Genomic DNA, 23,255 nt, shown 5'->3' on the forward strand with positions numbered 1-23,255 from the left:
TAGTAAGTTGCAGAGCTCTTTCTCGGCTTTGCACTTCCTTTTGTAAAAATTTTATAAGCTCAGGCACTTTCCATTCACCATCAGAGTCTAACTGACGAGTATAGGCTAACGCAATGTCCTCTGGCTTCTGCAATAACACAGGGCACAACAGACTGCCATATGTGTCACATGAAACAGCTAGAGATCCCAAACTCCGAATTTGAATTTCACATTCTTCATATAAACTTCTCAACGTGTTTATGTCTGACGATCTCTTTACTGGAGTCAAATTAAGCAGTTTAGACATGTGAGCACTGATAACAATATCCTTCCTTCCGAATCTGTTCTGTAACAATTCGATGGCTGCATCATAATTACTGTCCGTCAGAGTAAGCCCTGATACCGCGGTGGCCGCTGCCTCAGACAAGTACGTTTTCAAATAGGCAAATTTCTCTTTCTTACACAGCGCTTCATTAGAATGAATTGCGGCTTCATACTGACTCAAAAAAACTCTTGCCATATTTGCTTATTTCTCCAGTAAACTTGTCAATAACTAATTTAGGTAGCTTGACAGACTGTTTTTCTGGCAATCTTTTTTCGTGGTTCGCATTGGCGTTTCTTACCCTTTCTCTCTCTTGTTCACACTCCCTTTCTATCAATCTCGTTGCATGGGATTTCCACATGATAATGTGATATATTATCCTGATATATTCCAGCGCGCTCTATACCTCTCTCTCCAGATTGCCTGTGGGAATTTCGTTTTCGATGCCTCTGTCAAGATCCACTAAACTTTCCTCTTTCGTCGATAAAACAAAGCAACTCATCACAGCTTATCACAGTCTGGTTTATCTTTACCGATCTCCTCTTGCAAATGAGTCAGCAGCTTTGTCGCCGAGCTGCGGATTGTTTTCCTCTTCGTTTTCATCCATTCTGTTTGGCCATCTTCATTCTACTCACCTTCACTTCCAAGTTCCATATAACTCCGAGATTCTTAATTTGCGACTGTCCTGTACCCGTTATCCCAGGTTTCGGCACCAAAAACTATAGTGAAAGTTCTTGAAAAACTGAGGCTTACACGGATGTCAATTTTCTAGTTTGTTTACTTCAGAGAAGTAGGGGAGAGCCGGCCGATTGAAACGCTGGACGGATGAAACTGAGATTTCCTTGAAAACCACTCACGTCATGTACGTCAAATTTCGTCAGCACGTACAGCACGCAATGCCTAACATACCCGCGAAAAGATTTCTTCTTTACGTCGTGCCGTTTTGGAGTTAAAGCCGCAAAGCTGTTTTTGAATGCGGTGAGTGAATTCTTTCGTGCGGTACTTTTTTTTGACTGACAAGTTGGATTTATTGTTTCATGTGCCATTGTAATGATAATACAGCAGGTGTATTAGTACTATAACACACCCTTAAGTGTGCAATATCAGAGTTTTTTAGTTTAAGGGCAAAAGAGGTTTAAATGACAGGAGGCGCTGTCGGGACTTGTTTCAACCGTCCCGACCGCGCATCCTGCCCGTTAAACCTGGTCATAGCCTATATACTGTTCATAGATTCATATACTGTTCCTAGACTTGTGTTTCTTTTAATGCAAATTAATTTTCAATTACGCAACACATGCTATCTCTGTAATAATCATCAATTGTCCAATCTTCAATCTTCAATAAATTTCATTTATCGTCTTCTGGTTGACCTCGTTTTCTTCATAATAACAGGCTATTCAACTAGCAAACACTCAATATGACTCGAGGAAGAAATGTAAGAAAATTAATTGTAAACGGATTTGTCTATCTTTGTCAAAATAGGATATTAGAAAGATTACAAAATGATATGCTTATCGCCTATTGTTTATTGGGCGACAGAACAAAAATGGTTAATATGAACCTTTAAATTAAAATAAATTACAAAATATGTTTGGAACAATATGTACATAAGTTACTTGTCAGGTATTGTTCACAAAAATAAGCATTAGATGAATAGTTGCCGTTTAAACTGTTATGTTTCATCCGTCCCACCCCTGTGTTGCAAAGCAGAACTACCGTTCAAAGTCAAATTTTACTTAAATCATTCTATATTTGTACCGAATAACACATGATACTAAGAGAACACATATTTGTTAATCGCAAAAAAAAAAAAAACTATCTGTAACCTTATCTTAGAAAACGACATTTATGTGAAAAGTGTTTCAACTGTCCCGGCTCTCCCCTTGACAAGGCTGAATCAAAAAACAACAACAACAACAACGATATCAGCATACCGTTAGCCTCATAGCATAATTGCCTATGTACTATTTAAAAAAAAAAAAGACTTATAGGCAATTATGCTATGAGGCTAACAATACATATGTACTAAAAGTATATCAGGTTGGAGTGCACATTATTGCAATCTTTCAAAAAAAAAAACAAACAAAAAAAAAAACACATAAAGTAATAGTGTTTTCTCATCATTTACACTTAGCAACACATGTGTATATTCAAAAAATAATAATTATTCAGCAACAACAAAAGTTACAACAGGACTTTAAGTATAAATTACCATTATTTGTGACTTACTTCACTGCATAGTAGAAAAAGAAAACTGATACATTTTTTCTCTGAAACATTTCTTCATACAATTTTGCTATCACTACGAAGCCTTACATGAAGCTTGCATTTCGCTTGTGATAAAATTGTGACATTAGTGAGGGACTCAGGAGCACATGATCATGCAGTGCCCGATTTACCCTCTAGAGGGTATAATACACAAAAGAGGGATTCACAGAATGGTTCTGTTACTTTGATTTCCATACGATATATATATTTTTAGAGATAGACAGCACATTTTACAACATGGAGACAGTTTGAACAGACACATCATCAGAAGACGAGGGACAGTGTGTCTAAGCTGGAGTTAAACTCATTGACCTGACACTAGCTGTTGTGAGTGAGTGTTTGGCAGGAAGGATATTGCTGTGTTCAGGGCTGCCAGCTCTCGCGACTAAAGCTGTTCTCACGCTCTCACGACACACACATTTCTTCAAGCAGTGAAAAAACCTCCCGGAGCAGAGAGGCACTGGCACCAACCAGTCCATTGGTGCGTTCAAATCCTCCTGGGAAGTTCGTGTTTACGACGACAGGTGCATTCAAGTCACTTCAGAGATGGCAGTGTGCTTTCTTTTAATTAATTACACAAAAATACAGCAAGGTTTTAAAACTAGCTGTAGGAAACGAAGAACAAAGAAATGTGCATCAGGTTTGCTTAGCTTTTTTATGTTTTTAATTAATTTATGAAGCCACTGCAAACTTCATCGTTAGGCTACATTACATGCCATCATATTCTGTGCAGGCAATTAGCTTCACTGTAAATAGATAAGCCTGACCATATCACTGCTAAATACCTTTAAGTATTGTGTTATTCCATGTTTCTCACTGACAAGATCGAGATTAAAGAACAAGATTAAAGATTAAACAAAATCCCGAGCTTTCCACTCATATTTATGACTTTGTGGTGGTGATGTTCATGTGCGTTCAACTCGTAAATACGATCTTTACAAGATGACTTGAACGCCATATGACACCAACAGACAAGACAGAGCAGGTTACTTGATATGTAAGTCTGAGCTTTCAAATTCTGTCTAATTCAAACAGCATGCTCTTAAATGTCACGTGACAGAGTTCAAGCCACGTGAACTGATCATCTATTCATCTTTACTAGTTACAGCACCAAATAAACATAAATTAACATCAGAAGGAATGTTGAAAGATACAGTAAAACGGTAACACTTTACAATAAGGTTAATTAGTTAACATTAATACCTTAGTTAAAGGACAAATCCAGTGAAAAATGAACCTAGGGGTAATTAACACATGGTTACCGAGTCGATCGTTCCCTGCGATGCGTTTTCATGAAAATCGAATGTATAGAGTTTTATCTTTAAAAACAGTATAGCTCATAACACTAGTATATGGGGCATAGAGTAAGTAAAATTAAATCGCTAGTTAATACCACTAACAAGGCTCAAAATAGCCTCACACTAACACGGTAGCATAATGAGGGTCCCTACATGCAAACCGAAGCATTGAGAACTTTGTAAGTGTACAGACAGTTTAATAAGAAGAGACTTTATAAAGACAGTACATTACGCGTTTACATCCAGGATCCATCTTGGAAAACAGTCTCGACTAATCGAGCCACGAACGCCATGCTACGTTAGATTTCACAAACGTAACTCCTATCGACCAGCTATCCTATCGACGGCGTTCGTGGCTCGATTAGTCGAGACTGTTTTCCAAGATGGATCCTGCATGTAAACGCGTAATGTACTGTCTTTATAAAGTATCTTCTTATTAAACTGTCTGTACACTTACAAAGTTCTCATTGGTGTGAGGCTATTTTGAGCCTTGTTAGTGGTATTAACTAGCGATTTAATTTTACTTACTCTATGCCCCATATACTACTGTTATGAGCTAATCTGTTTTTAAAGATAAAACTCTATACATTCGATTTTCATGAAAACGCATCGCAGGGAACGATCGACTCGGTAACCATGTGTTAATTACCCCTAGGTTCATTTTTCACTGGAATTGTCCTTTAACATGAACTAAAGAATGAACAATACGTCTACAGCATTAATTGATCTTAGTTACTATTAATTTCAACATTTACGAATACATTATTAAAATCAAAGGTTATATTTGTTAACATTAGTTAATGCACTGTGAACTAACATGAACAATGAATGTTATGTTTCAATAACATAGAAGCCTATGAAGGAGTGATCCAGCACTCAGATTTAATAAAAAATATCTTAATTTGTGTTCCGAAGATGAACGAAAGTCTTACAGGGGTGGAACAACATGAGGGTGAGTAATTACTGACAGAATTTTCATTTTTAGGTGAACTAACCCTTTAATCAGTGTTTCATCCACGGAAAGACGTTAATGAAACAGCTTGTAAACAAATTACATTTACAGGAAAGCCACGAAGCTTGTTAGGGACTGTTTACACAACAGCATTTTCAGCTACAAACAGAAGACTTTTTACAGATATAATCACAAGTGCTCATAATAATTACACAAATCAACACTGATGCAAGGAGGAGATCCAGTCAGATGATTCAGGAACATTTTATTTCTTAACAGCAGACAATCACATAATAAATGAGAAATATAAATAATTAATCCATAGTCAGGATTAAAAGTTTAATAAAGAAACCATTTCTAATTAAAAAGAAAAAAGAAAATATTTCTAATTAAAATATAATTCACACTCTGAGTATAATATTCTTGCCTAAAGATAAGTAAGTTGTTTGAGAGATCTCTCTTTGTAAAGACACGTTTCCAAAGGAGCAAGATCTCGTCCAAGGTACAGACTGACCTGTACACAAGATTTTGTGCGGTTGCTTATCAGAACAGGGCTATAAGTTCCCCTTTCAAACATCGCATTCAAGCAGATCCTCAATATACAAACATATACATAGCTTTCATGGTTTTACACGAGTGGAGGCCCATTCGTACATCGCCCCGTACCACACGTCCCATCTGCAAGATGTTTAGCCAAGATAACATTTGTTTACCACTTTAACCAAGACTTCGAGCCACTTGTGGTCTATCGGAAACTTTTAGGTTTTCGCCCACATCTGAAAGCAAGTGCAAAAGTTCACCCTAAGTTAATCAGCTACACTGAGGCATATAGATTAATAAAAGAAAAGCATTAAAAATAGGCTACATTTCAAATGAAAATAATGGTAAACACATCAACATGATGTAACATGACTGTAATGATTTATGTCTGTTCCTCTGTCCTGTCCCATGTTTTGGAGTTCCCCGTTATGTTGATTAGTCTTCCCAGGTGTTTTCTATTAACCACGCTCCCTTGTTATCTTGTTTAGCTTGTCTGTCTGTGTATTTAAGCCCTGTGTTTAGTTCAGTCTTGGTCAGTTCTTGTTTATTGTTGCACCATTGCGGTTGTTCTGTTCCCCGAGTCTTAGTCCTGAGTTTGTGCTTGTATATGTTAAATTTTGAGGTTATTTAATAAAAGACTACTGCACGTGGATCCTGCTTCCTCCTCTGCTTCAACCAAAGATGTAACAATGACGTTCGTTCTGTCTGCACTTGTTCTTGTTACCCGTTCTTCCTCCACCTGTGCCTGTTTCCCTCATTCACCTCGTGTATTTATATAGTCCCTGTTCTGTTCATCCTTTTCAGTTATTGTTGAATGTCATGCTTGTCAGACACCAGTAAACCCTTTGTTAAACTATATTCAGTATTCCGCATCTTTCTCCGTGACATGTAATAATGATTTTTTTTTAATATGATTGAAGCAAGATATATAATTATAAAAGATTAAATGATAAAACATAAGCAAGAGATATAATTTCTTTTTCTGATTCAAACACAATATAACATTGTCATCATGAAAAATGAAAGGTTCCTTACAACAGACTCAAGGATGATATGTTTTAGAAGCCTTTGTATTCAAATGATTTGACATTTTCTGAAAGGAAGTAAAAAGTGACTTTATATCTGAAATTCTAAAATTGGGATTACAGTGAATATTTCTGGCTTTGTGAAGATGAAATTTACCTAGAAGACAAAGTAATAGCCTACTGCTAGTAAAAGAATGCGTATGCGCAGGCGTGTAGTCTTTCTTTACAAAGTGACATTGCCAACTACTTGTCTGACATGCATATATCATTAAAAAACATTATAATAAAAACACCTTAGTTGTATACAAACCAGTTGTTGATTTTAACCTTTAACATTATGTTACGTAAAATACAGACGGAAGCAATTGCAAGTAAAATGATGGTTTATTAGAACAAAGTTCACTCAGTAATATACTCAGGAAAGTCAATGTTCACTCAGGAAGAACTCAGGAAACCATGGACAAGCAAGTGGTAGTCAGTCGATCACACGTTGCAGACAGCAGGAGAGCGGTTGTTACAATATGTTATATATTGTTATATATTGTCAGACGGATGTGACAGACCATGTATGGTTAAATGTGTATGCATGAAGTAAATTGGAAGCACTGAGAAGCATGCGGTTGTGAGATTCTTTATTTGTAGAAAATAAAGTGATTTACAGAGCGAACCAAGCATATAACATGGTGGCAGCGGTAAAGTACGAGATAAAAGTGAAAGATTAAGTTAAGTTTGCTGTCGAGAAAGCAACTGCGAGAGACGAGGGCCGATCATGGAGGGTGCGTTCGGATTGAAACCGTCAGCAAATTTTGACTGGAATGCTACGTGCATACCCAAAGCTTGGAAAGCATGGGAAGAGGAGTTTTCCCTGTACATGGATTTGTCGCTTACAGACGCGGACAACAAAACGAAGGTAAAAGTTTTCCAATATCTAATCGGAGAAACAGGAAGAGAACTGTGTAAGACGCTGAGCGTGGCTCTGCCGGCCGACGGCGAGCTGACGCTGGAATGGCTGTTAACCGCGTTCAGAAATCATTGCAATTCGATACCGAATGAAACTGTGGAAAGATACAAATTTTTCTACAGAAATCAGAACTCAGGCGAAACGTTTGACAAGTATGTTACTGATTTGAAAGTGCTGGCTGACACATGCAATTTTGGATCTGCTAGAGACTCTCTGATAAGAGACAGAATAGTATGCGGCATAATGAACTCGCACGTGAGAGAACGCCTATTAAGAGAGATGGACCTGACACTTGAGAAATGTGTGAGGATATGTAAAGCATCAGAACTGTCAAAAGAGAATGTGATGACTATTGAGGGTCAGAAATCGGAAGTACACGCAGTTCAGAGAGTTAGACAGGCCCAGAGTGCCAAACAAACACAACCAGCTAAGTGCAAATTCTGTGGAAAACAGCATGAGTGGAAAAAACAGAGTTGCCCTGCTTACGGAAAGCAGTGCAGGAAATGTGGCAAGCTGAACCATTTTGCATCCACATGCAAAACAAAAGAGAAAATGCGAAAAGGAAAACACAGTGTTGCAGAAATGGAAGAAGAACCGTATCAAGAAATCCTAAGCCTTAGTTCAGGTGAGAGGCCAGTAAAATTTCAACTAGACTGCGGAGCCAGTTGCAACGTCATACCCATTCAACTGTTAAACCCTGAAACAGTAATGGAAAAGACTGAAAAGATTCTGGTCATGTATAACAAGAGCACCTTGAAACCCATAGGGAAGTGCAGAATAAAAATAAGAAACCCCAGAAACAGAAAACTTTATCGTCTGGAATTCATTGTAGTGGAGGAAAGCTCATCAGTGCCCCTGCTAGGAAACAAGGCTGTGCAAGCAATGGATCTGGTAAGAATACAGCATGAAAACATTATGGCAATTGATGATATCATTACCACAGAGAGATGCAGAGAAAAGGAAACGTGGGACAAGAGAGACATACAACGAAAGTATGCTGATGTATTTGAGGGAGATGGATGCCTGGAAGGGAAATACAACCTCAAGGTGGATCCTGAAGTTAAACAGGTGAGGCTTCCAAAGCGGAGAGTTCCGGTGGCACTAATGAAACATCTAAAAGATGAACTAGGAAGCCTGGTAGAGAGAGGCATCATAGCTCAGGTGGAAAAGAGCATGGATTGGATTAGCAGCATGGTGGTGGTGGTGAAGAAACCAAGTGGAAAATTAAGAATTTGTATTGACCCAAGACCACTAAACAAAGCACTTAAGCATCAACACTTCCCCCTTCCTACCATAGACGATGTTCTCCCGGATCTGACTAAGGCGAGAGTTTTTACAGTGTGTGATGTAATAAAGGATGGATTCTGGCATGTAAGGCTTTCAGAAGAGTCAAGTTATCTTCCTACTTTCGCTACTCCGTTTGGCAGGTATAGATGGATCAGAATGCCCATGGGGATCAGCCCGGCTCCAGAGGTTTTCCAGCACAGGTTGACTCAGGCATTGGAGGGGCTCCCAGGAATCCGGATAATAGCGGATGACATCCTCATCTGTGGGGAAGGCGATAATGATGAGACAGCTGAGAAAGATCATAACGAAAAACTAAGACAACTACTGGAGCGATGTAGAAACAGAAACATCAAACTAAATTTCAACAAACTCAAGCTGAAACAGAAAGAGGTGCCATACATCGGACACAGACTGACTTCGGAAGGTCTAAAGATTGATCCAGAGAAGGTGAGAGCCATAGTGGAGATGCCCAGGCCGTCAGATGTGAAGGGGCTGCAGAGATTATTAGGTATGGTGAACTATCTGTCCAAATTTTGTGCACACTTGTCAGATAGCTGCGACACATTAAGACAACTGACACACAGAGATGTGGTTTGGGAATGGACTGATATACAGGAAGAAGCATTCAATAAATTGAAACAAATGATTGCCTCTGCACCTGTTTTGAAATACTATAATCCAGAAGAAGACCTGGTTCTTCAGTGTGACTCCTCAGAGACAGGGCTGGCTGCAGCACTTCTGCAGGCAGGACAACCAGTTGCTTTTTGCAGCAGAGCACTTACACCCACAGAAAAGGGGTATGCTCAAATAGAGAAAGAATGCCTGGCAATCCTGTTTGGGATGGAGAAATTCCACCAGTACACCTATGGCCGGAACGTAGAAGTCCATTCTGACCACAAACCCCTAGAAACTATCACAAGAAAGCCACTTCTAGACGCACCTAAGAGATTGCAGAGAATGCTTTTGAGGCTTCAGTGATATGATATTAAGGTTGTCTATGTTCCAGGTCGACTAATGTACCTAGCAGACACCCTCAGCAGAGCGTACTTACCGGAGTGTGCTTCAGAAGGATCCGTAGAGACAGAAATTGAGACGATTAACATGCTGCAGTACCTGCCCATATCAAAAGGAAGTCTACAAAAGATACAGACAGAAACTGCTAGGGATGGGACATTTCAGATATTACAGCAAGTGATAGTCCAAGGATGGCCAGAAGAGAAAACTCAGCTGAAAGCAGAGGTGAGACCATTTTTTTCAGTAAGAGAAGAGCTTAGTGTGCAACATGGGGTGATTTTCAGAGGAGAGAGAGCTGTAATACCAGCAAAGCTAAGAACAGAAATCATGGAGAGAATTCATGCATCACACTTAGGCATAGAAAGCTGCTTACGCCGAGCAAGAGACTGTGTATATTGGCCTGGGATGAGCGCCGCCATAAGAACATACATAGGAAACTGTGCAGTCTGCAGAGCAGTGGATGCACGGCAGCAGAAAGAGACAATGTGCCCACATGACATTCCCATGAGACCATGGTCAAAAGTGGGAACAGATTTGTTTTCATTTAACAACAGAGCATATCTCATCACAGTGGATTACTTTTCCAACTTCTGGGAAGTAGACTGTCTCACAGACACCAGGTCAAGTACAGTGATACACAAGTTAAAGGCCCATTTTGCACGACACGGAATCCCAGACACTGTGATCTCTGATAACGGACCACAGTACAGCTCGCAAGAATTTGAACAGTTCAGCACGGCTTGGGAATTTAAGCATGTAACGTCATCTCCAGCATATCCGCAAAGCAACGGCAAAGCTGAGTCTGCGGTAAAGACGGCCAAACAGCTGATGGAAAAGGCAAAGAGAGCAAAGACTGATCCATATCTAGCTATTCTAGAACACAGGAACACACCATCTCAGGGGTTCCATGCCAGTCCTGCACAAAGACTCATGAGCAGAAGGACTAAAACATTACTGCCGACACATGACAGCCTCCTGCAGCCAGGTGTTGTAAACACAGAACATGCAGTAAAAGACAACCAACGCAAACAAGCGTTCTACTACAACAGAGGAGCAAAAGATCTTAGACCTCTCCAGCAAGGAGAACACGTAAGAGTTCAGCTGGACACGAAACACAGATCTGACTGGACACCAGCAAAAGTGTTAAGAATTGCCAATAACAGATCATACTCAGTCAAGCTGGAAAATGGAACTGTTGTAAGGAGGAATAGGAAACATCTCAGGACTGTGCCTGGAGGACCACAGAGAGCAGAAACACAAAACTTGAGTGTCAAGATTGAACAGTCTAATCAGAAGATCCATCGGGATGAGGGACATTCACAGACAGTACCAGAGACACACACACGCACACAACATTCAGATAACAGCAACAGTGTTGTGACAACCAGATGTGGCAGATTAGTCAAGAAACCAACACACTTGAAAGATTTTGTTTAAATCTGTTTAATTGTTACTGTGACACAGAAGAGTTACTTTGAGTATATGGTGTTATATTGTTGTTTTTATGGTCACAAGTTTATTGCATATAGTGCCATATATATATAAATAAATAAAAATTAAAAAAAGGAAGGATGTTACAATGTTATATATTGTTATATATTGTCAGACGGATGTGACAGACCATGTATGGTTAAATGTGTATGTGACGTCATTCGAGATGCGCGAACACATGAAGTAAAGTGGAAGCAGTGAGAAGCATGCGGTTGTGAGATTCTTTATTTGTAGAAAATAAAATGATTTACAGAGTGAACCAAGCATGTAACAGCGGTGACGCAGGCCAGGGACTGAGATGGACGATCCTGATGAGTGCTGAGTGAAGTAATCCAATATCCAGTGCGAACGGGAAACACAAGGAACAAACACGGACACGGGAAACTAGACAACGATCTGACAAACACAAGACGAAAGAAGACAAGGCATTAAATAGGCTGGCTAGATGGTATGCAGCTGCCGCTGATGAGGATCAATCAGCGGTAACGCCCACATTAAACAATCAGCGCAAACGAGACACACCCACACATACACAGACACAAGGCATGAGTGAGACAACGGATTTAACAACCGTGACACATTATCGTAATGTACCAGTTGACAGGCGTTCCTGTATAGTTTACAGCATTAGTTGAGAGAGATTTTATTTATTTTTTTACTCAAATGAATCGAGATTGGAATCGAATCGCAAGTTTTTTTAATCGAATCGTGAAATTTGCGCCAATACCCAGCCCTAATAAATACACCAGTCATTGTAAACATTTAACATGTTGTTAGTAAACTTGAGATTCTGTTCAATCTGTTCCTTTCTGGACAGTCACAGTATACTTCTTGTGATGCAAGGTGTTTTTTATTTGTTTTTGTTTTTTCTTTACAAATAAATAAACAAAAATCCATAATTCCCACAAGATCATTATTTATACATTGTTCATGGAATCTTTTTTCTGAAATGTTTTAGTTTGTCTAACATTTTTTAAAAGTTACTATTTGTTTCAGAATGTTTAGAGAACATAAGATATGTTTCTGTAACTAAGATTCTTAGATTCTGTAACTAAGATAAAACCTTAAATAAGACTAGTAAATTTAGATTTCATGGTGACTCACACTGGTGGTGTGCAGTGCGTGTTACATTTGTGTAGGAAGCAAAAATCAGACTCTTTCCTGTTAAACTCTTTAAAACACATGTTTTGTAAAGTGTCTGTCACTGGTGAATGATGAAGCAGCCCGGGGCAAGAGCTCGTTGGGTGGGTTATTCCTGCGGTTGTATGGCAGGCCCTTTTAACATTTAAAAGCTAATTTTGACTATCCGGAATTAACATTGTAGATATCAATAATGTCTTTCTGACTAGTCGTAATTACATTTTGGATAGTTGGAATTGTCATTCAAGATATCTGTTACGTAATTGTGACTAGTTGAAACGACAGATAGAGATATCTGTAATTCAGTTTTGACTAGGCAAAACTGAATTACAGATATCTGCAATGACGTCATTGAAAACGACATTCAACTCGTCACACATCTTAAATGACAATTGCAGATATCTGTAATTCAGTTTTGACTAGGCAAAATGAAAGTTAAAGATATCTCAAACGTCATTATGACTAGTGCAAATTATTGTGCATGACGTTGCTCTATTTTAGATATCCATAAATAAGTAATTTTCCCTCCCCGCCATAATCAAAGAAGAAGTGGGTTCATTTCCTTATTTCTATGAATGGAAGAAGAAAGAAGCAGTCATGGCGTTGGCTGTAATCGAAAAAAACACCAGAAAATGTTTTTATATACAAATAAAAAAATGTATATACAATATTTTATACACAAAAAAAAAAATTTTTTTTGCAATGCTATGTTTATGATCATGCTTAAAATTAAGTAGGTTATTGTTGCCGTAAGATTTATGCGTGAAAGAGATTCACACTAATTCACTTTAATAATGATGCTGACATGCATGCTATTCTTGCCATGGAAGTACAATAACATTAACTTCCTTAGATGAGAAAAAAAGTTCTTAGTTCAGATTAGTTCTTATTTTTTATTTAATTTTTTCAGTTTGAAACAGTATCTAACAGCATTAAAAAGACGATTAAAAACTCTGGTTGCTTCAACATGGTGCTAATCAGTGCTAATTACAAGTTAACAGTTAACAGGTGCTATGTGATTTGATGATTTGAACACGCTCTGCTCCCGCCTAAAGTGTGATGCATGCATACAGATATCTGCAACGTCATTTGGCTTAGTCAAAACTCTAATTCAAGATATCTGTAATTACATTTTGACTAGGCAGAATGAAAGTTACAGATATCTCAAATTTCAGATATCTCTAATCAAAATTAATTTCAAGATATCTATAACTTGATAATAGATATCTACAATTAAATTATGACTATCCCTAACTCCAGTTTGAGATATCTACAACGCCATTTTGACTAGTCATAACTCCAGTTACAGATATCTACAACGTCATTTCACCTAGTCAAAACTTAATTTAAGATATCTGAAAAGGAACATGTAGATATCTTGAATTGAGGTGAATTAAAGATATCTTGAACTGGAGTTATGACTAGTCAGAATCAAATTGAAGATATCTCAAACTAGAATTACAGATATCTACAATTCAATTGCAGATATCCGTAATTCACATAGTGGATATCTGCAATTGAATTGTAGATATCTGTAATGATAAACCCCATACAAATGAATGGCAAAAGTGACGTCATTTGTCCTAGGAAGAATGTCTTTGTGGATATCTGAAATGACAATTATGGATAGGAAGAATGTAGTTGCGGATATCTGAAATGTTCTTTTTGACTAGGCAAAACTGAATTACAGATATCTGCAACACATATCCAGTCTAGCTGTTAAATGTTAAAATGGCTTGCCATAGCGGTTGACTCACATCTCCCTGAGCACAACATTAGACAATGACAGGACTGAAGGCACACCCTAAGAAACGTATGCTTATATATATATATATATATATATATATATATATATATATATATATATATATATATATATATATATATATATATATATATATATATAAGGGATAATGTAGAGCGAGGCATATATATATATATATATATATACATATATATATATATATTTGTATTGAACATTGATGGAGCAACAGATTTTGTGTGAAAATGTTTAAAAAGCTTATAAATTAATGAGGTTCCATGGAGGGTATTTAACCCCACAAACACAAGGAGTAAAACCAGAATTGGGGCAAAAGACTGTAGTTCTGAGGAAGGAGGACCCAAAAACAGAAGAATGCTTAACTTCAATATATTGAAATGGTAATACAGTTCAAGCAGCACGGCTCCTGAACAGAAAAACAGCAGAATAGCCTGGCAGTGATCAGAGTCCTGGATAATCAAATCCAAATCGTGAGGCGAGAATCAGGGTCAGACAAGCAGGGTAGTCAGGCGAGGAGCAAACAGAACCAACAGGGACATCCCAGCTCACAATCAGAAACAGGCAGTAGTTCACAGCAGAAATCAGTCCAGAAAGGCAAACGGTAACCCAGGGAAATCCAAAGTCCAGTACCAGTAACAGTCCTAATGATCAGCAGCGATAGACCAGTCCAAGACCAGCGAATGCTGGAGGGGAACAGGGAACCGCAACACAACTGGGCAGAGAAAAATATGTTAGATACAAATAAAATAAAACTCCTAAACAAGGAAAAAAACGGTAAATGACCAACAAAAGGTTCACAACATACTGATAGAGAGCAAAGTGAAAGGAAGTATAAATATAGCTGAGAAATCAAGAAAAAAGGGGAGAGTTGAGCGCAAACGAGCAGATGCTCTGATTGCGAAACACAAACAGCTGTGCGCAAAATGTGGAAAAGATGGAAAAAATAGAAACAAACACAAAAGAGGAAGAAAAAAGAGGAAGATCAAACCCGAGTCCTGACAAAGACACACAGTATTGATACAAATACTTTATCTAAAATAATAATTTTAATTAATAAAATAATAATTAATAAAATAATAATTGCCTTATGTCTAACTTAATACTTGTTCAAAACAATCACTTCAGCAAAGTCGCACCATTTTCAGTTTATTTTGATAAATAAAAGAATTAATTTTTGTTCAATATACTGTCATTAAAATATGTTAATATAAAAATATATTTTACAGATACACAAACAAATCTATTTTAAAAAGTAAAGATTCTGAAAGCATTGAAGGAAATCCCATAATAACTGAATATACAGTACTGTGCAAAAGTCTTAGGCATGTTAGTATTTTAGTATTCACAGTTTCTTCTGGATTTAGTCTCAGTTTTTTCTGTTTCTTCATGTAATCACAGACGGACTCGATGATGCTGAGATCAGATCATACCGGCTGTTGTCAGACTCCTTGTGCATACACAAATCTCACTGGATTATTACAATTAATGGCAAAAAGAATGTTTTGAAATGTAAACTGATATTACCTATTAACCTGAGACCCTATTATTAATCATTTAGTTTAAGCCAGGATGAATTTATTAAACTTTGAATAGATTTCATATTTTTTACCTTTGTAAAACATTGAGGACCTAAATTTGAAACAGGCAAGTTTATTTATAGCAGTAAAATATTTGGACACGCTTGACTGAATATGTGTGTAACGTAAAGGCCGATTCACACCGCAACGACAGAGGCAGACAGACACTTCATTGAGTTTTGTCGGATCTGTGTGTTACCCTGTCGGTGCAGTGTGAATCGGCCTTCATGATGAAGATGATCATTAAGTAAGCGTAGTGGATCCAATTGCAGCATAATAAACACTTTAATAAAATGAAAAAAAAAAAAAAAAGTAATCCACAAACAAGGAAATACAAGAAACAGACGACATTAGACCAAGTACTGACAGAACTAAGGGCAATATATTCACTGAACATTCTGAGAGTAATGTTTAGGCCTTTGTAGGTTTCCTCCCTTTTCGAGAGTTAGTAAGTTTGAACAAGAAAGGTTTAGAAACTATTAAGTGGTGTGTTGGTTAGGCTTTCTTATAGAAGTATTTTATTAGGGCCCTGAAGTTACCTTATATAGGTAGGCTATGCATACCCTTTCCATAGGCCTCCTCTTTTGTTAGAGTCGTCAGGTTTATGCAGTGGGTAGTGCCAGTCTGTGGTCACCCAGTAGTGAACAGGTTGGCTTCATCTCATGGAGAATTCTCCAGTGAGGCCACCGTTCATCCGAGCATCAAACAGATAAACTCAGTGTAGCGTGAGATGGCTTCCTCACAATGGGGAGTTATTCAACTGAGGCCACCGCTCTGTACAAGCTCCAGATAGACTACAACACCAAGCGTTTGCCCTTGTCGGGGCACCTTGATAGCCATCTTGTATTAGAATAGCAGGGCTCCCATCACTTTAGAGAGTCGTTTGAAATGAGACTAAAGCTCTGAACTTCAGACAGGTGATATTCATGTGTCGGCCCTCGTGGGCATGTAAGTACTCTCTCCCATTTGGGTCGGTTTTGAGTACACTCCCTTAGAGCCTAAGCACTGTCCGGGCTGACGCCCATGACATTCAGAGTGGTAGGCCTTACTGTGAGTCTAATCGATAGTCCGGTAGCCTAATGTTTGTACTCCCCTTGCTTCAAGGGTCGATAAGCACTTTTGCTGAGCACACAGCCAGTTGATAATGTCCTCCCTAAATTGCACTAGTTACCAGTTGCCACTCGCATCAAATTCAAGGCACTGATGCTTGCCTACAGAACAACCACTGGCTCTGCTCCCTTTTACCTAAACTCATTACTCCAGACTTACGTGCCATCCAGAAACTTGCGTTCTGCATATAAACGTCGTCTCATAGTGCCATCTCAAAGAGAAAATCACTCTCACGGACCTTTACCTTGACTGTTCCCTGCTGGTGGAATGATCTGCCCAACTCAACCAGAGCTGCTGAGTCCGTAGCCGTTTTCAAGAAACAGCTGAAGATGCATCTTTTTCGGCAACACTTGATCCATTAATCAAGATCCATAAAAAAAAAAAAAATTGCATATACTGCGTTAGACCAAACTGGGAAGGGACACAGCACTTACATATTGTTGTCCTATTGTTAGTTTAACTGCTTCTATTGCTCTCCTAATTTGTAAGTCGGTTTGGATAAAAGCGTCTGTTAAATGAGTAAATCCCAGTAAACCCAGGCCCACAGATTCTGGGAGAGCATCTTGCTTATGAGGCTAGCTCTGCTAGTAGTCTCGCTATCAAGTAGTTAGGCCTTAACAGGCCTCCTTGAAGGCGGCTCCACAACGAGTTGGGTGCTTAGCATTGCAAAAGCATTGAGTATCACGTTGCAGGCATCATCTTGAGGTTCGTTCTGTAGAGTGCTTATTTCAGGGAACGAGACACTGCGTCTTTCGCCCATGCCTTGGGGATGCCTGCTGAACAGTCCCTTCAGACGATAAGTGGATGACATGTTCTCTAGGCATGCCTTATATACTTCCGGGTCGCACTAGTAGTGACGTCATAGGTTGCACTAGTAGTGACGTTGCCGGTCAATACGATTGCCGCGAGTTGATAAGCGTTTCAGACACCGGTTCATGTGGAGGCGTTCCCCAATAGCGTCATTCAACAGTGTCTCGTTCCCTGTTCTCAGGGAACATAGGTTACAGTCGTAACCTGAGATGTTTTCAGGCCCCCAAAACGCCCTATGTCGTGTAACCGTAATGCAAAAAACACATAAAAAATTCCTCTTTTTAGTTGAAAACAGTGTCGTGTAAACGGCCCCTGAGAACACATTGATGTGTGTGAGAGATCAAAGTGTGTGTAAAGTATTTCTGCATATGGTTTTCCAGGGTCAAGAGGTCAAATTATTCGGTTTCGAGTTCAGCGCTCCTACTGGGCAGATGTCAATGACATTCCCAGACGGCTCTGACACGAGTGTTTTCTCCACATATGTACCGATCTCCATGGCATTTCCTCTCTCTGTGGCGCTCAGTCCCTCAGGGACAGCAGAACCAGACACAACACAGAAAATATCTGTTATTCTTTAGTCTGATATGGCTTCATATTTTCAGAACTGAAGATCATGAACTTCTGGTTTCATGTAGCTCCGTGCTGCCCACGTCGAGTGCTTGAATACAGCGTATCATTATGGTTTTGATGAGTGGACTGTATTTTTTTTGTCCTGCTCTGTTTGACTGTGAAACAACACGGATCGCTGCCAAACATCATGGACGGTCCTGGACCACAGGGCCGATATAATGAGTTTAGTCAGAGGAAGGTGGAACGTCAGGAATGTTTTCGGAGAGAGGAAACAATTGTCTTTGTTTTGCTGGTGAAAACATCCAGGTGGTGTTTATACTTCACACACTTCATTATATAATATATCAGGAAGAGACTGAGAGCTGGATGAGAGACAACTTAAAATAGAAGACAAGTAACTTTTTAGTACTACTAGCCCTGTAAACGCTGATATATGAAATAATCGACAGAAAAAACTAACACAAGTGAAGATCATATTAGACATTTGTGTGTGTGTGTGTGTGTGTGTGAGTGAAAGAGAGAGAGAGAGAGAGAGAGAGAGAGTGTGTGTGTGTGTGTGTGTGTGAGTGAGAGAGAAAGAGAGTGTGTGTGTGTGTGTGTGTGTGTGTGTGTGTGAGTGAAAGAGAGAGAGTGTGTGTGTGTGTGTTTGAGAGAGAGAGAGAGAGAGAGAGTGATTGTGAGTGTGTGTTTGTGAGTGTTAGTGAAAGAGAGAGAGAGAGAGAGTGTGTGTGTGTGTGCGTGTGTGTGTGTGTGTGTGTGAGTGAAAGAGAGAGAGAGAGAGAGAGAGAGAGAGAGAGAGAGTGAGTGTGTGTGTGTGTGTGTGTGTGCGAGAGAGAGAGAGAGAGGGAGTGTGTGTGTGTGTGTGTTTAAGAGAGAGAGAGAGAGAGAGTGAGAGAGAGTGAGAGTGAGTGTGAGAGTGTGTGTGTGTGTGTGTCTGTGTGTCCAGTGAAACTGGTCTGTGATACGTTCACTGTATATGGATAAAGACATTCATAATTTGTGGGTGAACTATTGTGAGAGCCTATTTCAAGTCCATCTACGAATTTATTACATGGCTTGGTTGAATGCTAATGTAGAATGCGGTTTGTTATTTCTTGATAACCGCTGCTAAGTATAACACACTGTTGCCATACAAAACAGAGCGTTGCCATGGACATGCAGGATTCTAACCGTAGAGACGGAACGGACTATTTTCTTTAGCGGAAGCAATACAATCGTTTTTAAATCAATAAACTCCTTTTTAAATCAATATTTTGTGTCAAATTATTGAATTATTTGGTAGGTAGCCATGTAATAAGCGGGATAATGTAGAGCGAGGCGGTTGTTATAGCGAATACAACCCCTTCAGGCTGATTCAAGCTCCGCTACGCGTCGGGGTCCTGATCAGCCTGTCGGGATTGTATTCGCTATAACAACCGCCTCGCTCTACATTATCCCTTACTTAATTGGCTCAGCAAGCAATAGCCGTCATTTCACCATCTAGGTTAACTATAGATAGACCCGATATAGTCCGGCTATGAGTAACCCACTTCTTGCCAAAATAACCTTGAATTTGGTTACATGTCGTTTTTGCCAAAGTAACTTGCGAGATATATGATATTCCATCATGTAAGCAAAGTAAACAGTGATTACAAAGTGTTTGGTTTCATTTCTTCACTCATTTCATTTCTTTGTTATCTAATTGATGACTAGTCTATTCTTGGACTATGGTTTAGACGTCTATTAATTTTTCAATGACAGCCCAAATTTTGCTTTGTTTTAGCCTAGACGTCTATGGAAGTAAAATAATGTCAAATGTTTTTGAAATAAAAAGCCAGTTGAATTGCACTACTTGAAAAAAAATAGGCATTGCATTAACCATGCTTGCATTTTAATGCATTGTATTTTTAGGGCTTGCATTTTTATGGGCTGAAATTCAACATGGTTGAATATTTAAGCTGTGAATATTTCAATTAAAAACATTTCAAACACCTTTTCATTATTAAAAATTCAATAATCCATATTCACCATTCATATTTCACTTCCAAAATATTCAAACTGTTTAAAAATACAACCTATAATATTCAACAGGCAATTTTCGGTCCATTTTATTTCGCTTTGCAAATTAGCTTTCACAAATTCAGTGGTACAAATTCGACAGTAAATTCAATATTGACGTCCAGAAACTGCAGGAAAAGCAATAGATTACCGAGCATACTCTCCATCTGCTGTTAGTCGACCTCACCAGCAGATGGTGCAAAAGCGCTTGTTGTTGACGAAGACCAGCAAAATTAGAGCAAGTCATTCATTCATAAAACTCATTTACAGCAATGTAAGTGTATTTGTGATTATTATGACGGCTGTTTTATGTTAAATTCAGTGTCTTCACAGTTACTTTTCCTGTGTAGCCTACATGCATCTTTCTCTACCGTGAACGAGATTTCCCTCAATACTTCAGGATTCCCCTGCTGGACATATACAACGCTTAACGTGGCTTAATGGACTACAGTGATGTAAAAGACCAAACTCGCAGGCAAGCAGATGGACTCAGAATAATGCGCAAAGCTGAGCGTTTCCCAGTGATAGACTGGCATAAAGATGGCTTGATGTTGGACATTCGCACATTTAGGGACCGTCTCTAAAGTGTATACGACTTTGGTATACACGTTTCTAACTCCGATAGCATTTGAATAGAACGACTTACAGTCATAAAACTGTAAAGTGTTCATGTAGTGTCAGGCATAATGCGCACCCTTTGGATTTGATATTTATTCAAATAAATTTAAGTTTGCTATTGAAGTTAGAAACGTGTATGCCAATGTTGTATGCAACTTTAGAGACGGTCCCCAAATGTGCGAATGTCCAATGTCAAGCCAATTTTACATTTAGTCATTTAGCAGAAGCTTTTATCCAAAGCGATTTACAGTTAAATTAACAATAGGACAACAATATGCAAGTGCTATGACAGTTTAAGCTAATGCAATACACGTAGGAATACTATATATATATATATAGAGAGAGAGAGAGAGAGAGAGAGAGAGAGAGAGAGAGAGAGAGAGAGAGAGAGAGAGAGAGAGAGAGAGAGAGAGAGAGAGAGAGAGAGAAAATGCTCTGACTCTGTACAGCATCTTAACACGATCCATGAGGCAGCTCTGTTGGGTGATTTGAGAAGATAAGGCTTTATGAGGCTGACCTGCAGGTCACATTCCCCTCCGTGGACACAAACGTCCAGAGGGAGATCGTCCAGCTGCGTATATATGTTCAAAACAATTTCCTGAAATAACTCTGACCCAATTGAACTAACTTAGAGTCTTTAAGGCAAAACTTCAAACATCAAGTCAAGTCACCTTCATTTATATAGTGCTTTTAACAATATAGACTGTTTAAAAGCAGCTTTACAGTGATAGTAGGAAATTAAAGTAACAGAGATTGTTTGGCTTTACAGCAGCTCTAGAATAAAGTTATTGTCAAGCTAGTTTTGATTGATTCACTTAAGTTCTGATGCAAAGATCATTAGTTATTAACTTTGGGGCCGCTTACACAACACCTTTCTAACAGTGTGTGTGTGTGAGACACCCTTAACACGCTCCGGCTGCTCACTCGCACAACAACAGTGCCTGGTGGCTCGAGAATGCAAACCTTGAAATAGGTTCCAAGGTGCAAGCCTTGAACATTTTTGAAAAAAGGTTCTCTCTGCGCAAACTTCAAAAACGCAAACCTGTGAAAACGCTGATGGCGTGCACACGCGTATTACATGTTCAGTCTAAAGGTATGCGTGTTTGAATATATATGTGCGCAGGCGTGTAGTCTTTCTTTACAAATTGACCTCAACAAATTACTTGTCTGGCCTTAAAAATTTATAATACAGAATTATGTATCGCTTCCGCATAGCCATGTGAACCGGAACTATTTTGACAACGCTTTATCTGTAGAGAGGTAAAGAGAGGGGAGGGAGGCCTTCACAGGGGAGAGACTAGTTGACACTTCAGGACTGCGCTGTCGTCACGTCCAGGCGCAGGTCCTTCATCAGATCTGGATACGGCCTGGATCCGGCGGACTGTGGCAAACAGAGAGACTAATATTAGCGTAGACGCCATTCTTCTTATGATGTAACGAGTACATCAGGATTTATGGGAAGTGTTCCCAGTTCCGGCTGGCCTAATCTATGCAGCCTAATATTGAATTATAGAAGTCTATAATGTGTTATGTGTATGTTAGGCCAAAGAGGTGTGTTTTTAGTCTAGATTTGAACTGACAGAGTGTGTCTGCTTCCCGGACAAGGAAGACTGTTCCAGAGTTTTGGTGCTAAATGGGGAAAAGGATCTACCGCCAGCAGTCGACTTTGATATTCTAGGTATTATCAACTGGCCGGAATTTTGAGATCGCAATAGACGTGAAGGACTATAATGCGTTAAGAGCTCGCTCAAGTACTGCGGAGCTAAAACATTTAGTGCTTTGTAAGTAATCAGCAATATTTAAAAATGTATGCGATGTCTAATAGGGAGCCACTGCAGAGTTGCAATAACCATGAAAGATAATTTAGTATATATTAAAAACTGTGCAAAACGTTCACAAAAGACAGCACAAACATTAGGCAAGGCAAGTTTATTTATATAGCACATTTCACACACTATGGCAATTCAAAATGCTTTACATAGAAAGGAATTAAAATATCACACTATTGCCACACAACGGAAGAGAACAGACAGGTGATCGTATAAACAAAGTTTATTAATAGGATGCAGGGACAAACACTGGTCGATGGAAGGGTGAATGTGAAGTTCAAGCAGTTGCACTGTGACTTAACTGGGTGGAATATGAGGATCACAGGTGCAGGTGGTTGAAGGATGGTACAGGCTGAACACACACCACAGGATGGGCAAGTCGGGTAACAGGGAGTTGCAGCATGAGTCTGTACACAGTTAGACAAGACCAGACAAGGGAGTGCAGGAGAAGTGTCTCTTTATAGGGAGTGCTGATGATGAGGTGCAGGTGCTGATGTAATTAGGTGATGGCTGATGGTGTGCAGGTGGGAAACATGAGGGATGCTGGGAAGTGAAGTGCGGTAGAGGTGACAGAGCTGGTGACCGTGACAACTTATGGCAATTTGCAAAAGAGCTTTGCATAGAAAATAAGCACAAAATAAAAGCAA

The 23,255-nt window shown here is 39.1% G+C and overlaps 1 long non-coding RNA gene across 1 annotated transcript; it reads right to left on the reverse strand.

Moving 5' to 3' along the window:
* Nucleotides 1-14,410: 14,410 nt before the first annotated feature.
* LOC311088749 lies at nt 14,411-14,959 on the reverse strand. The gene is made up of 2 exons (XR_014607558.1): nt 14,863-14,959; nt 14,411-14,769 (listed from the first exon to the last, which is right to left on the reverse strand). It is a non-coding gene; the product is annotated as an uncharacterized lncRNA (long non-coding RNA).
* Nucleotides 14,960-23,255: the final 8,296 nt, after the last annotated feature.

This window comes from Abramis brama (genome assembly GCF_963993115.1).
Source record: "Abramis brama genome assembly, chromosome: 8".
NCBI classification, from domain to species: Eukaryota; Metazoa; Chordata; class Actinopteri; order Cypriniformes; family Leuciscidae; genus Abramis; species Abramis brama.